Below are 16,719 nucleotides of genomic sequence, written 5' to 3'. Positions count from 1 at the left end.
GCTTAAAAAATGCCAATACATAAAAGATCTTCTTCATGTTCATACCCGAAGCTGGCTACATAAAAGATCCAAATCTATGATTCTATATAAAATAAATTATTTATTTCTAATTTTTAAGGAAACAATTTGGATTCACAATAGAAAAAAAAATGTTTCAAGTGATGAAATTGGATTAGCAGAAAAGTGGTTCAAGAGTGATGATTATTCAAAACCTGTATACAGTTTTTTTTTTTTTTTTAAGTAATCAACATCTGGATGGCTGGATCGTTGCAAATAGCTAGTAAATAAATAAGATAAGCAAAACAATTTCCATCATGACACGTTTGAGCTTTGGGCTTGAAATTTGGAGTCAACAATTGTGTGTGGCTCATGGTTTTAAAAACTGGTACGGTGAAAGAACCAGTCAAGGAGTTAATTACCAGTTTTTTGGTTGGATCGGAGTCCAACTCATAGTTGAACCGGCGACGTCATAAATAATTTAATTATTAATTATTTAAATTATATAAATAATTAATAATTTTTTAATATACTAAAACTAACAAACCAATAGTAATAAATATGTTTTCTTTAAAAAAAAATATAAGTATATAACATTTTTTTTAAAGAATTTAACATAATAACATTACCAAACAATCATCCTTAACATAATTAGCTTTCAACAAAATCAAATAAATAAGTTCATTAGTCATTACATTTACATCCAAATGACAAATAGCAAATAAGTTCATTACATCCAAACAATAATGCTACTCTGTAAATATTTCACAAACAATAAAGTTCTCTAAATCAAATCCACAACATACACAAAATCATAAATAAACTAAAATGCTATGCTAAACTAATAATTGAAAGAATAAATTGAATAATTAAGTTAATGAGAGAAGTTACCAATGAAGTCACTGAATTGATTGGAAATTTGAAGGCAAAGAACATGAACAGAGAACCTGAGTGAAATGAAAAAAAAAAGGACAGAAGCCCATAATATTTTTTTGTAAAGTCCAAGTCCATGCTCTAGAATTTTCCTTAGCTGGCGAGGGAATTTTTGGCAGTAAACAAAACCCTCAATCATCTCATATTTTCTTAAAAAAATAGTCAGCCGCAATTTCCCCTATTTTGCAGAAAATACATAACAACTTGCTGCGGCAATGGGAAAGAAAATTCCTTTGTTGAAAACACATATATGATATTAGAGCTCTAAGACTATCAAAATTCTGGATATATGATATTAGTTGAAAATAATAAAACACATATTACTTTGATACTTTTGCTCCTCTGTTTTTGCTAAAAAATTTCTTTTGGCTATTTGTGATAAGTTCGAATCTCTGTTTGTGAGTGCACATTAACAGAGTTGCCGTTGTATCCTGGAGAGCGACCACTTGAGCCATTTGCACCTACAAATTCATTCTAGTGGGGGCGAAATCGCTTCTTAAGGACAGCGAATTTAGTTCCATGTCTCGGTAGTAAGTTTTACTTAATCATTAATTTTATACGCTTTTGCACTTGTCTGCTTATAAGTTAATTTGAGCATATCTTGTTTTATTGATATATTATTGATATTGCCTTGTAACTTTGTTAATCAATTTGGAAAATTTTCCAAACTATACTTCCAATATATGTTGGAAGTATAGTTTGGAAAATTGTCCAAGATTAACAAAGTTACAAAGCAATATCAATAATATATCAATAAAACAAGATATGCTCAAATTAACTTATAAGCAGAATAGACAAGTGCAAAAGCGTATAAAATTAAGGATTAAGTAAAACTTATCGCCGAGACTTTTATATATATATATATATATATACACACATTGAGTTCTCATTTGCTAAGATATATAATACCTCACCAAACCTTCAACAGTCCCTTATATAATCTAGTATTGTATATATAAACAGATACATTTTATTACTATATCACAAACTTACTAGTCTTTACTGGCATTGGGGAATTGCATTGCTATAACATTCCAATTGTTTCTTCATATAGAGCTGCTTTCTAGAGAATATTCAATGGCGAAATCACCAGAGGTGGAGCACCCCAACAAGGCCTTTGGCTGGGCAGCCAAAGATACTTCTGGCCTCCTCTCTCTCTCTCTCTCTCTCTCTCTCTCTCTCTCTCTCTCTCTCTCTCTTATCCTTTTTTTTTTTTTTTGGTTATCATTTTGTTATGCCATTATAATCAATTAATCATTTTGTTTTCCTCGTGTACTATGGGGAGAAGAGCCCATAAAAACGAAATTGGTTATTCAATTATACTTTTGCTATATATTTTGAAAAGGCTTGCATTTATTCTAATTTTTATTTTGTTTTATTTGACCATTCTACTGTGTTATTATAAAGATTATATATATATATATATATATATATATATATATATATATAATTCAATACTTGGGGATAGGAGATCTAAATCTAGACATTTATATTGTAAATACAAAAAGTGTCAATCGAGTTATAAGACTTTTAACTTCTTCTTCCTATAAAAATTTCGATAATTAGTGAAAGGGAAGCACCTACATTGAAGAGAAGGGCTCTTGGCTTTATTTGATCAATTAATCATGGTGTGCGTGGTGATTAGCCAATTAATATTGATAATGATCCATCACTTTTAACATCTTTTCTTTTTTCTTTTTTTTTAGTTTTGAATTATTGGTTTGTGCTTAATATAAAATGGAATGGTATGTTTGTACTTTGTAGGGCAACGGGAGAGAAGGACGTAACGTTCAAAGTTCATTTTTGTAAGATATGCCACTCGGATCTTCACATGGTCATGAACGAATGAGGCACATCCACCTACCCATTTATCCCTGGGTATGTTAACGTTAATGTTTCCTAGGAATCATACATCTATCACTATATCTTTACCTTGTCATAAAGAATTATAATGTACTAAATATTAAGAAGCACGGACACTTCATTTGAGATGTCGCACCTGTGTTGGACACTTGACATGCCTAGGACACTTTTGCATGGATGTCCCAACCATGTCATTTCACAAAATAAAGAAAACATTCATGTTCTAAATAATAATAGTGCATTTGAAAATTAATAAATATTTTATATTTTTGGTTTATATTCTAATTTCTAAACACTCTTTAATAGTCATAAATTTGCTTTATTATTTATTATTACTCTTAATTTGATATATATTTAATATTTAACATTATATGAAAAAAAAAAGCTTAATATTATATAGAAAATAAAAAAATTTAATAATTATTTAATAAACATGTCCCATTATACTTGTACCAATGTCTTATTTTTTTCAAAAATTGTCGTATTGTCATATCGTACTCGTATGTATACTTGTATTCATGTATATATATATTTTTTGATAATCACGCATATCCATACTTGTATTTGTGCTTGTTAGCTTGAATATTTCACATAATTGTATAGAGATGGATCAATATTCTATGTGTTATAATATTCAAAATTCCATAGTATTATAATCTATGGTGGTACTCTTTTGTTTATTTTAAAGAAGGATGTGCTCCTTTTGACTATTCAACAAAGCATGTCATCCTATCAACAAAACAAAACAAAGCATATCAGTTTTATAGAGCACAATATATTTTTTGTTGTCAAGACTTTGACCGTTGTTATTTGTATTACTTTGTTTTTTTCTTTTTCTTTTTTTTGAGAAACTATTATTTGTATTACTTGATTCTCTATATAGATAAAACCCCGCTTGTAAGGAAAAATTGTTTTCCTAAAATAAAAATCATGATTTTTGATAGTGACGTTATTACATGCTGACGGCACATTAAGAAGTTGACGGAAATGTACTATCCGTCAGCCATTGTCATTGACACCTCTTTTGACGTTCAAAGCCAGACCCCATACGTGGCGACATTAGGCTAAAGGAATCCAGATAGCGAAGTCAAGACTGACGGCCAAGGTGAAAAGGTCCTTAGCTGACGATATCTTTGGAGACGTACCTAGGCTGACGGCAATATAGGAGGTGCACATTGGTTGACGACCTATGCAGGAAAAAGCTGAAGGAGTAATCCAATCTCCATTCTCAATCTATCTTGACTTCTACATACGTGAATATAAGGAAAGTCCTTTCGCTACACGTTTGGTCTTAGTCAAAAGGATCCCTATAAGGAAAAGAGCTCTATACGATATGCAAAGATCCGTGAATTGCTCTTCTAAAAGGAAATTACTTCCTCGCCAAGGCGTTTATTTCGGCTCTACACCACTATATAAACCCCAGAAACCCTCATGACAAAAGTTACGCACAATTACCTCAACTCTGGCACTCTAGGGTTGTTTTAAAGACTCTAACTTGATCGTTGGAGGGTCTTTGGCCGGCACCACACTGGTGCTCTTTGTCAATCATCTACTTTCTCTTTGCAGGTGTTGCTTCAATCGAAGGAGTACTCGCAGCTTACTGGTGATTTCTTCAGCATCATCAGTTGGCGCCGTCTGTGGGGAAAAGTGACGTTCTCAAGTATCTCAGTCATGCTCTATCCCTGAGACAAAAAGTTGCATGGTACTCACTCGATCGATGGCAACGAATAACAACCAAGGCGACGAACCACATGCTACAGCGCTAGAGAGACAAGTTCAGACGCTTGCTGCCACTGTTAAGCACCTGACTAAACAGAATCACGACTTAGAAGAGCAACTACGGCAGATGACCGCACACCAAAGTGCGCCAGGGGAGGACCAGGAAGTAGCGAGCCCGGAGGGGAGGAATGCTATCAGGCCTGAAGGTAGCACCGCACCGACTAGGCTGGAGCGGCCGGAGACAAACCCGTCATCCGCCTCGGACTCCCTACCACATCATATCACAGCCGAGATGCAGGAGATGAGGGAACGCATGGATGTGATGATGAACGCCCTCAGAGGACGGGTATCAAGCAATCTGGACGATCTAGTTCATAGAATGGATTCGCCTTTCACAGCATTGGTGAATTCATGCACCGTTCCTCCAAAGTTTCGCATGCCCCATGTGGAAAACTATGACGGATCCAAGGATCCGTTGGACCACCTGGAGTCTTTTAGAACCCTAATGCATCTTCAGGGTGTACCGGATGAAATCATGTGCAGGGCTTTTCTTACCACCTTGAAGGGGCCTGCGAGGGATTGGTACACCAGGCTGACGCCTAATTCTATCGGCACTTTTAAGGAACTGGGCGCACAGTTCGTGTCACACTTTATTGGAAGTCATCGACACAAGAGGTATATCGTGTGTATACTGGGCATTAAACAACGTGAAGACGAGACATTAAGGTCCTATATAGCCCGCTTTAACAAGGAATCCCTTTCAATAGACGATGCAGATGACAAGAAACTTGTGGCAGCATTCACGAACGGGCTACAAGAGGGTAAGTTCCTGTTCTCTCTATGCAAGAATGACCCAAAGACTATGTCCGACGTATACTACAGGGTGACAAAGTACATGAACGCGGAGGATGCCTTGCTGGCCAGAGACGACTATAAACCCAGGAAAAGGGAGAGACAGGAAGATACGAAACCCGATAATGGACGAAAAAGGGGGAGAACCAGAGAAGGACGAGATGATCGACGACCCAAGCCGCCTACAGGAAGGTACACGAACTTCACTCCCCTAAATATGCCCATCGACCAGGTGTTGATGCAGATTAAAGACGAGGAAACTTTGGCCTTTCCTGGAAAACTGAAGGGAGATCCCAATAGGAGACCAAGGGATAAATACTGCCGATTTCATCAAGACCACGGCCATGACACCGCCGATTGCTACGACCTGAAACAGCAAATAGAAGCTCTCATTAGGCGAGGGAGATTACAAAGGTTCGTCAACAAAGAGAGGGCAGACCCGCCACAAAATCAAGCCCCTCGGCGAGATAATGATCGCCCCAGGCAACCCGTAAGAGACATAAGGATGACTGTAGGAGGCATTGCAAGGGCCGGATCTTCCAAAAAAGCCCGAAAGACATACATCAGAATGATCCAGAACGTCCAGTCGGCAAGTCCTGCGCTTGGAAGGTCACAGATTGGAAATCCCCCCATTGAATTCTCGGAAGTAGACGCCCAGCGCCTTCACCATCCCCATGACGACGCTTTGGTCTTCACCATACGGGCAGGAGACTACAACATACACCGAGTTCTCGTAGACAACGGTAGTTCAGCAGACATCCTTTACTATCCTGCTTTCCAACAGATGCGAATTGAAAGGGAGCGACTAATTCCGGTTAATGCCCCACTCATTGGCTTTGGAGGGGCGAGGGTACATCCACTTGGCACTGTCACTTTAGCGGTAACCGTTGGAGATACCCACAGCAGGTCACCCGGAACATAACGTTCCTGGTAGTTGATTGCTCGTCGGCTTACAATGCCATCATAGGACGTCCAACCCTCAACTCATGGAAAGCCGTAACCTCGACATACCATTTGATGATAAAATTCCCTACTGATCATGGAATTGGAGAATTGAGAGGAGATCAGGTATCCGCAAGAGAATGTTACGTGGCCATGATGGAGATGGAAAATCACATTCAAGCCATGAACATAGAAGAACGTCAGGTGGTGACAGAGCCCGTCGAGAGGCTCGAAGACGTACATCTCGACGAAGCCCACCCGGAGCGAACGACAAAAGTCGGAACCCTGGCCGACCCGGCGGTACGTTAGAAACTCGCAACTTTCTTGAAAGAAAACAAAGATGTATTCGCATGGAGCCACGAAGACATGCCGGGAATCGACCCGTCGATCATGGTGCACAGGTTGAACGTGTCGCCATCTTTTCCGCCCGTCCGACAGAAGAAAAGAACCTTTGCCCAAGAAAGAGACCAAGCAATAGCAGAAGAAGTCCGCAAACTGCAAGAAGTAGGATTTATCAGGGAAGTGTATTACCCCGATTGTATGGCGAACGTCGTAATGGTCAAAAAGAACAACGGGAAATGGAGGATGTGCGTCGACTTCACGGACTTAAACAAAGCATGCCCCAAAGATAGCTACCCCCTCCCACGGGTCGACGTCCTGGTGGATTCTACGGCCAAACATCAGTTGCTAAGCTTCATGGACGCATTCTCCGGGTATAACCAGATCCGAATGGATGAGGCTGATCAAGAGAAGACTTCGTTCGTAACAAGCCAAGGCCTTTTTTGCTACAAGGTCATGCCCTTCGGCCTGAAAAACGCTGGCACAACCTATCAGAGGCTCATGAACAAGATGTTTGCACGGCAGATTGGAAGGAACGTCCAGGTGTATGTCGACGACATGCTGGTCAAAAGCCAAGAAGAAGAAGCTCATCTGGAGGATCTTAAGGAAACATTTGATACTCTTCGCTCCTACAACATGAAGCTCAACCCAAGCAAGTGTGCCTTTGGAGTGACGGCAGGAAAGTTCTTGGGGTATATGGTCTCCCAAAGAGGGATCGAGGCCAACCCGGGCAAGATTCAGGCCATTATGGGGATGGCCCCTCCTAAAAATATTAAGGAAGTACAAAGCCTTAATGGCAGGGTCGCCGCGTTTAGCAGATTTGTGTCGAAGGCTGCAGATAGATGTCTACCTTTTTTCCGAACATTGAAAAAATCCTTTGAATGGACTGCCGAGTGTCAACAAGCATTCGAAGATTTAAAGGCCTACCTCTCTTCCCTGCCATTGCTAAGCCCCTCGCAACCAAGAGAAGAACTGTTCCTCTATCTGGCCGTTTTCCCAGCAGCCGTCAGCGCGGCCTTAATTAGAGAAGACGATAAGGTCCAACGACCCGTGTACTACGTGAGGAAGGCATTGCACGGTGCAGAAGAAAGATATCCCCCCATGGAGAAACTTGCCTTCGCTTTGGTTACAGCGGCCTGTAAGCTCAAGCCATATTTTCAAGCCCATACAATAGTCGTCCTAACTGACAAACCTTTGCGGTGAGCAATGGGCAGCCCTACGGCTGCCAGACGAATGGCGTTATGGTCCGTAGAACTAAGTGAATTTGATATACAATATCGCCCCCGCATCGCCATCAAGGGATAAGCGGTGGCTGACTTTATTGCTGAGTTCACCAGAGCAGAAGGCGAAGAGGAAAAGAATCCCCAGTGGGGCATTTTCACTGACGGGTCATCCAACAAGAAGGCTGGTGGGGTAGGGGTTGTGCTTAACTCTCCGGAAGGCGACGAGCTCAAATGTATGATTCACCTTGATTTTCCTACAACTAACAATGAAGCTGAGTATGAGGCCCTGATAGCAAGTTTAGACCTTGCTCAAGTTGTAAGGGCCACGAACGTGGTTGTTCATTGCGACTCCCAAGTCGTCACAAGCCAGGTAAATGGTGAGTACGAGTGCAAGGGTGAAAGAATGAAGAAGTACTGGGAGCAAGCAAAAAAGAGGATGGACGGGCTGCAAGCCAAAATAGTCCAAATTCCAAGAGGAGAAAACGAACATGCCGACCGACTTTCCAAAGCTGCATCCGCGGAACCTATGACCCCCATCGACAAGGTACTTTCTTTCATTCAGTCCTCACCATTAATTAACGTTGTCTGCATACAGGAAATTGGTTCTGGAAACAATTGGACCACGCCCTTGATCTCCTACCTAAAAGATGGCATGTTGCCTGATGAAAAGGAGGCTGCCAGGAAGCTGAAGGTCCGGTCTGCACGGTTTGTCTTGATAAAGGACGTTCTCTACAAAAGGGGCTTTTCTCGACCATACCTAAGGTGCGTGGACCCCGAAGAAGCAAGCTATATTATAAGAGAAGTACACGAGGGGATATGCAGCAACCATTCCGGATCACGGTCATTGGTATAAAAGTTGATTCGGGCCGGATACTATTGGCCAACAATGCAAAACGACGCCCAGGTTTATGTGAGAGCTTGCGACAAGTGTCAAAGGCTCAGCAACATCATTCGGCAACCGGCGGAAGAATTGACCCCCATAACTGCCCCATGGCCATTCGCCCAATGGGGGTTGGATATCATGGGACCATTCCCGATGGCAGCAAGGCAGCTGAAGTTCCTCGTCGTCGGCATCGATTACTTCACCAAATGGGTTGAAGCTGAAGCCCTAGCCACAATCACTGAAAAGAATATAAGGGGTTGTGTATGGAGAAACATTGTTTGTAGGTATGGAATTTTAAGAGTCTTAATTTCGGACAACGGTAAACAATTTGACAACGACTCCTTCCGAGCCTTCTGTTCAGAGTTAGGAATCAAGAACCATTATTCCTCCCCAGCCCACCCTTAGGCAAACGGACAAGTGGAAGTCACCAACCAATCCTTGCTTCGAGTCATCAAGACTTGGCTCGTGGGGGCAAAGGGCGTATGGCCTGAGATGCTACCCAGCGTATTATGGGCATACAGAACGACAGTACAAACCCCTACAGGAGAAACCCTTTTCCAACTGACATACGGAAGTGAAGCGGTCATTCCAGCTGAGATAGGACTCACAAGTTATAGGGTGGACAATCACGACGAGGGAAGAAATGATCAAGAGCTTCGTTTACAACTGGATCTAATTGACGAAGTAAGGGCGGTGGCTGAGCAGAGACTCGCACGATACCAGGACCTTGTAAGCAAGCACTACAACTCTCGAGTCAAGCACCGAGACTTCAAAGTCAGAGATCTTGTTTTAAGGAAAGTGATGGGCGCAGCCAGAGATCCCACACAAGGAAAGCTTGGCCTGAACTGGAAAGGACCCTACAAGATCGTATCATGGCGAAGAAAGGGCACCTATCACCTAGAGACCCTTGACGGGCAGAAACTACGACACCCATGGAACGTCGAGCACCTCAGAAAGTACTACCAGTAGAAGATAGCAAGCAGAACGTTACTCCTCACTACCAGTTTATGATCCTTAATTATCTGTCTTAGCCTATTCCTGTTTACAGTGTGTTTTAATTCCAAAGGGCTGAAAGTTTATTTTTTCCTATTTCAAACAAAATTTTACTCATGCATTCATCATAATAAGAGGAGGTTCATTCAGAAACGACTAGTGAATTTTTTATGTCTTGATGAAAACAGCAAGTCCTCTACAACTAAGTCCACAAGTTGGACAATCTTATGGCCAGGTCCACAAAGTGGACGGCCTACCTCTAAGTCCACAAAGTGGACGGCCTACTTCTAAGTCCACAAAGTGGACGGCCTACTTCCAAGTCCACAAAGTGGACGGCCTACTTCCAAGTCCACAAAGTGGACGGCCTACTTCCAAGTCCACAAAGTGGACGGCCTACTTATAAGTCCACAAAGTGGACAACCTACATCTAAGTCCACAAAGTGGACGGCCTATTCCTAAGTCCACAAAATGGACGACCTATTCCAAAGTCCACAAAGTGGACAACCTTCTTCTAAAATCCATAAAGTGGACGACCCCAATCTAAGGACAACAAGGTGGACGACCTCATTACTAGAAGGCCTTACCACCAAGCACATAAGATGTACAAGGGCAATAAAATGCTGATATGTTCCCTCTTGGGCTCGTTACCTTGCCATGGTGCAACAAGGTGATGGTGTTACGTTCAAAGTAACGGTGTTATGTTCAAAGTGACGGCATAATAAGTTAGCTGACGGCATTGTTCGTAGAAATGATGAGCGTATTGCCAAATGGATACATCGAGCTAGATTAGCTGAAAGAGAAGCTGACGCTGTTAGGAAACTAAGGCATACAATTAAGTTGTCCAACGACGTCGCCCATGTAACTGACGGAACGGTAAAAAACGACCCTATGTTTTCATGGAAAAGAAGCTGACGCCGTCATCAGTTCAAAAAATTGAATTGAAAGAGAAAAATCCCGTCACCCTTAAGCTGACGAGCTCATCACAGACAATTTTGACTTACAATAAAAAACACACATGCTTGAAGCATAAAATGACATTAAAATTAAAATAGGCAATGTCTTTACAAAAGCCCAGAAAAATGGGCGCCAAATACTACAACTCCGTCTACACTTCTCCAAAAAAAAGAAAAAAAAAGGGGCTTTAAGTTCATAAGAGGGCGTCAGTGTTGTCCATCGTCTTCAACAGTGAAAGGCTGGGCACAGGAGAGAGAAGGGCTGACGGCATTTGGGTCGCCATTGTGAGGATTTGGAGTCAGAGTGACGGAGTGATCCGCAGCTGGCTGGGCTAGGACGACGCTGTTGTCTCTCTGATTATTGTCATCAGCTTCTTCATGAACGGCGTCACCTGCAGGGGTTGACAGGATGGACTTATCCATGGAAATCCTTGACAAATCCAAGTCAGGATAGACAGATTTTACTTGCTTCAAGCAGTTCTCGAACCCGTCACCGTAGTAGGCAGCACAAGCGTCTATAAAGGCTGACGAATCCTTGAACTCTGTCACAGCGTCGTTCCTAGCCGTCTCCACTTGGACTAGGATGGACCTCAACTCCTTCTCCGCCGTCACCTTGGCCTCCGTTTCCATCTCCCGTCGGCGGGTCTCCTCCGTCAGTTTTTCCTTGTAATCCTTCAGCTCCGTGCCCAAGATGCGGTTCGCCTCCTTGAACTGCGCCTAACCGTCAGCTAGGTACTTGACGCGCTCGTTCAGACGGGTGATCACCCCTTCCTTGGCAGAGCACCTGCTTGACAGTGCCTTCATGCGAACCATAGCCTGAAAGAAAAAGGGGACAAGACAATGTCAGGGTATAAAAAGTTGGTCGGGCATCAAAATAGAAATTGAGGCTCACCCTGGTAAGGTCGAAAAGGCCTGACACCTTTATCTCGTCAACGGTCTGCTCGCCACAAGGGTCCATTTCCTCATCCTTCAAAATGGACTCCGTCACCTCTACAGCATAATGTTTGTGGGTCAGCAGGCGACGTGCAGACCCCTGGGAGATAGGGCCTGACGAGGTCATGGGCCCCTTACCTGCCCCATGAACGGGCCTGGAAGGTGACGGTCTTCTTGAAGACTTGTCCCCGGGAGTTAGGGCAGTTTTCTTCCTTAGACGGTCTTCCCTACCGTCAGGTTTCCTCTTAGCCGCGACCTTCCCAATAGGCCTGAGGGCTGACGGTGGGGTTGACTCGCCCCCAGCATTCTCTTGCTGTTTCTTCTTGGCCGCAGCGGCAGCTCGAACCCGTTGTTTAGCTGACTCCATTTCTGTGAAGAATTAGGGTTAGAAAGAGACAACGTCAGGATAAAGACAAGAAGTTGAAGGACACTCACGTCGGCGAGAATAAGCGTTCAATTTGCAAGCCTCCTCCGTCGGCTCAGGACCACCATAATATAAGTGAAGAGTATCTAATGTGATTAGATCCTGACACTTCCTCTCGTCCAAGGGAATGACCGTCACTCGACGAATGAAATCCTCTTGCTCCGCGATGATACGTGGACAGTTGTTAGCTGCAGTGTAAAGTGACGGGTTAGGACAGCAAAAAAGTAGACGAGGCGAGAAGGGTCGACGAGATTAACCTGAATCTCTAACATAAGCCCATGTGGTATCAAAACCATTGGGCATTGACCCCCACTCCTCCTAACGACATACCCAATTTGTTCCTTCTACAAAGAAGTATCTGCCCTTCCACTTCCTATTGGAGTCAGGCATATCTGACACTAACTTCAACTCCTTATCCCTCACTGGAAAATGATACACTCCTTTTGACGAGGAAATGTGCTGAGGACGATAACACCAAAAGAACTCGTCCAAGGTCAGCCGACGGTTCCCACCGCTCAGACGACCCCACAAGATCTCGGCACCAATGAAGGTTCGCCAAGCATTGGGGGCAATCTGGCTGACGGATATCCCGAGAAAGTTAGCCAATTGACGGTGTAATGCCGTCAGCGGCAGTCTCAGTCCGGCCGCGAACATGGCGTCATACATGCCGATGTCCGCGGTTAGTCTCGAGTAACACTTCTCACCCTCCTCAGGCAGACGGATGGGAATGTCGTCTGGTATTTGGTAACGAGACCGTAAACTTTTGAAAATATTCTCTGACATCGTCGGGAGAAAATTGTTGACGGACCACTCTGAGGGTAAGATGAAGGGACGATCATCACTAGAGGATCCCAAGTTGCTCTCTAAGGCTTCCTCGTCGCCGTCACTCTCACCCCCGTCACTGATACTGGCTTTTCCACGAACCCCCTGGTCTTCGTCGTCTACCCCTTCTTCATCACTACTCACCTCACTTCCTCTAGAACTCCCTACTTCACCGTCAGAAGGAGTTGACGAGTCTCTTTCTGACGACCAGGATAGGCCCTCCACGGGCTCACGACCTGATGGGAAAACTTCATCATAACCCGCTCCATCGCGGATTGACGATTGATCACTTAGCGTCTCCCTAGACATCTGACTACCTACAAACGACGGGTTTTTCTAAGATCCTAGGTAGACGACTTCACTAAAGGGCGTCACTAGAAAAAGTAAAAGGTAAAGTAAGGAAAACTTACGTGTAGGAGGACAGTCTCAAGAAGGTGACGGTTGCACGATCGACGGTGTGATAAAATTGGCAATGACGAATTCTTTCTCTCAAGATGAACAAGGCGAAAAAAGTGGAAAAAAGGTAAATAGTGAGGTATATATAGGAGAGAGGAGGCGCGAAAGACGAAGCGACACACCCGTCCAGACACGGAGCCAATCAGTCTATGACATGTGTCCCACCATTTAATGAACATGGCACAAATCACCATGCAAACACCTTTTCCCCAGTAACACCAACTCCATGACCCGTCGCCCATAGCTGACGGGATAATGGAGTGGGGGGCAGCTGATAGTGACGTTATTACATGTTGACGGCACATTAAGAAGCTGACGGAAATACACTATCCGTCAGCCATTGTCATTGACACCTCTTTTGACGTTCAAAGCCAGACCCCATACGTGGCGACGTTAGGCTAAAGGAATCCAGATAGCGAAGTCAAGATTGACGGCCAAGGTGAAAAGGTCCTTAGCTGACGATATCTTTGGAGACGTACCTAGGCTGACGGCAATATAGGAGGTGCACATTGGTTGACGACCTATGCAGGAAAAAGCTGAAGGAGTAATCCAACCTCCATTCTCAATCTATCTTGACTTCTACATACGTGAATATAAGGAAAGTCCTTTCGCTACACGTTTGGTCTTAGTCAAAAGGATCCCTATAAGGAAAAGAGCTCTATACGATATGCAAAGATCCGCGAATTGCTCTTCTAAAAGGAAAGTACTTCCTCGCCAAGGCGTTTATTTCGGCTCTACTCCACTATATAAACCCCAGAAACCCTCATGACAAAAGGTACGCACAATTACCTCAACTCTGGCACTCTAGGGTTGTTTTAAAGACTCTAACTTGATCGTCGGAGGGTCTTTGGCCGGCACCACACCGGTGCTCTCTGTCGATCACCTACTTTCTCTTCGCAGGTTTTGCTTCAATCGGAGGAGTACTCGCAGCTTACTGGTGATTTCTTCGGCATCATCAATTTTGATTCTGTTTAGTTCCTCTGCTCTTCTTTTATTTACTTATTTTTGTTCTTTTGTATGTGTGTTGTACCTCAAAGAAGACAAAGTGGATCGCTTGCTGTCATGTTTGGAATAATCATACTTGGATTAGCACTTATTATTCCCTTGTTATTATTAGTAGTTTAAATTACAAATTCCATTCTTTAACTCTAATATGTTTTTACTTTTGTCTTTAGAATTTTTTTTTTCAATCTTTTAATATATGTATGTTTTCAATATAGTCACTCCATACATATTATGCAGTTAAAGCCCATAAATGACGTAGTTATGTTTTTGAAAATAAATGAGTTTAACAGCATAGCTTTGATAAAGTTTGATGGAAGGACTATATGCATTGTAAACAAATGTGTAACTATAGATCAAAATGGAAATATTAAAGCTACATGTAAGGAAAAAAAATCAGTTAAAGGGTGTAATTTGTATGCATTTTAATTCAACCCTTTCCCATACTTCACATGATATATGTCCATTTAATGTTAATACATTATCAATGAAACTAATGAATGGATTTTACTTCACAAAATATTAAAATCATGTGAATTGAATTGGATAATGCAGGCATGAGATTGTGGGTGTAGCGACAGAGGTGGGGAGTAAGGTACAAAAGTCTAAAGTTGGAGACAAGGTTGGCGTTGGCTGCATGGTTGGTGCATGTCAGTCTTGTGATAACTGTGACGACATTCTTGAAAACTACTGCCCCAAAATGATTCTCACCCACGGTGTTAAGTACTATGACGGAACCACTACGTATATGGATGTTACTCTGACACCATGGTTTCTAATGAACACTTTGTGATCCGTATTCCAGACAACCTACCACTTGATGCAGGTGTCCCTCTCCTTTGTGCTGGGATCATAGTGTACAGTCCCTTGAGATTTTATGGACTTGACAAACCTGGTATGCATGTGGGTGTGGTTGGCCTCGGTGGTCTAGGCCATGTTGCTGTGAAGTTTGCTAAAGCTGTGGGGGTTAAGGTGACAGTTATCAGTACATCACAGGAAAAAAAAAAAAAAAAAAAGGAAGCTTTAGAACATCTTGGTGCTGACTCCTTTTTGGTTAGCAAAGACCAAGATCAGATGCAGGTACTAAAATCAGAGAATGTTAACATGCATTGTCAAGTTATTATGTGAGTTACAATAAGTGTACATTATCTAAGTTTCTAACTCTATCTACTATATAGGCTACCCAGGGCACATTGGATGGTATCATTGATACAGTCTCTGCCCTCTCCTGCCTCTAATTGGTCTATTGAAAATACAAGGAAGGCTCGTTATGGTTGGTATGCCAGAGAAGCCAGTTGAGTTACCAGTCTTTCCATTACTCGTGAGTAAGTATATTACATTTAACATTTGTTACATTTGATCTGAAAATGGGATCCAAAGTTGCTTGTTAAGAAAACCTACGGTCAGGAGCTGGCGTAAAAGGCCAGATTTAATAAATGAGAAATGAAGTGATTTTTGGTTTGGGATCTTAAACACCCAGTGAGTTGTTGGCCCATGCAATCTCTTCCCTTTCTCAGATTGGGAATGTCTTCTTAAATACTACTACCATTGGGTTAATAAGTCACTTCGGAATTTAAGTTTGTTTTATTGTCTTTCTTCAATTACAATGCTATGTCATTTTGTTAGGTATAGGGTTTAAGACATTTGGACCACACCTAAACTCCAAGCTGCTAGGGATGGGAGTTGCTGAATATACTTGATGCTATGGCCTCTATGGCTCTATCGTCAATGTGGTTGGAAATTGACAGAGGAAGAGAGAACAGAGAACATTTTTTTTTCTATATATTGTTAATGCAAACGGTTTCAGCAAGCACTTTGTTGGTGCATTGTAAAGATTTTAGAACAAAGTTGTGTACCAACGCAAAGGTAAGTTGGAAAATATTCACGTCATGAATTTTTCAAAAGTTCCCTTAACTTCAATCAGACAATGGCCAGGTTCTTGCAATGTAATGGACAATTATATAGATTCCTGCTGCCTAGACGGAAAACTAAAATGTCTAACAGAACATATGCTACTTGTCTAGGTATCATATAGCAATGTTACATTCATTTCATCCTCTTCTTTTCTAAAGGTTCTATATAATTACAGGTACATATTAGAAATTGCCAATGCGTCCCTTCGTAACTGATAAGAGTAGGATAACAATGGTTATAGAAGAAGTCAAAGAAGGTGGCCATTGTTCTTCTGTTGGATTTGTGTATATATATATATTTGTGTCTCCTTCGTGGCTTTAGTGCAACTACCACACAGTAACTTCCTTTCTCTCATTTTATAATCCATCTATATAATATCTAAAATTAAAAGGGTAGCTGCATATATATATATATATATATATATATATATAATGGTTATAGAAGAAGTCAAAGAAGGTGGCCATTGTTCTT

At 42.1% G+C, this 16,719-nt stretch overlaps 1 pseudogene; it reads left to right on the top strand.

The window, feature by feature from the left end:
- Window positions 1–2,007: 2,007 nt before the first annotated feature.
- LOC142615915 (putative mannitol dehydrogenase) lies at window positions 2,008–16,034 on the top strand (annotated as a pseudogene).
- Window positions 16,035–16,719: the final 685 nt, after the last annotated feature.

The sequence above is a fragment of the Castanea sativa genome, chromosome 11 (assembly GCF_040712315.1).
Source record: "Castanea sativa cultivar Marrone di Chiusa Pesio chromosome 11, ASM4071231v1".
In the NCBI taxonomy this organism is placed as follows: Eukaryota; Viridiplantae; Streptophyta; class Magnoliopsida; order Fagales; family Fagaceae; genus Castanea; species Castanea sativa.
Note: the sequence above shows the minus strand (reverse complement) of the source record. Positions and strands in the feature narration are given on the sequence as shown.